Below are 953 nucleotides of genomic sequence, written 5' to 3' on the forward strand. Positions count from 1 at the left end.
ATATATATATATATATATATATATATATATATATAGAGAGAGAGAGAGAGAGAGAGAGAGAGAGAGACAACAGAGAGAGTTGCATAAATAAGAGAGACAAGTTGATAGTAAAAGAGTGAAAGAGAGAGAGAAAGAGGAATAAAAGAAAAAGAGCAATGATAGAAAAAGTGAACAGAATATACCAGAGAAGGAGAGAGGGAGTGAAAGAAAGTGGGGTGAAAGGGGAAAGAGTTGTTCGAGTTCCCATTTCTATTATATCTCATTGCCATCATTCTATATATCCACAGTAAAGATTACCCCAGTATTGACGGTAACATGAGCAGATGGTTGGTTCCATTTAGTAGCAGACAACACTTGTCTGTCCAGCCAAACTGACCTCTGCTTTAGTGACACACTGTTATTCTTGTTGGTATCCGTGGTGGCAAAAGATAGCGGCAGTTTCCGTGGTATCCGTGGTGGCAAAGATGGTGGGAGTTTCTGCTGTTATTGTTGTGGGTGAGGGTGTTGGGAATTAATGGCGGTGTTGGGTAGAGTTAGTGTGTGCGCTGAAGCATATTGTTGTTGTTGTTTAATCCTAGGCCGACCCTGATTCAGATGACCTACGATCAAAGGTATCCCACCCATGAACATCCCATCTTTTCTCAATAAAGTGCACATTATTCAAGATGTTTGCTTTTTAAAACACGACAGGGTGTGTTTAGCTGCTATTTCTAGCAGGTCGAAAGATCACGTAATGGCTTCATTGTTGACTCGTTAGCTGTGTTAATATTACTGGTTAAGGTATTGGTAGTGGTGATGTTATGGTAGTTATGATAGTAATGGTGATTGGTAGTGTGGGATTGAGATTACTTTGGGTCCCTATAGCTGCTGGCGTTGCTGATCATGCTGTTGTTGTTGTTGTTGTCGGTGGTGGTGGTGTTGATGGTGGTGGTGGTGGTGGTGGTGGTGGTATT

This window comes from Octopus bimaculoides, chromosome 8 (assembly GCF_001194135.2).
Source record: "Octopus bimaculoides isolate UCB-OBI-ISO-001 chromosome 8, ASM119413v2, whole genome shotgun sequence".
In the NCBI taxonomy this organism is placed as follows: domain Eukaryota; kingdom Metazoa; phylum Mollusca; class Cephalopoda; order Octopoda; family Octopodidae; genus Octopus; species Octopus bimaculoides.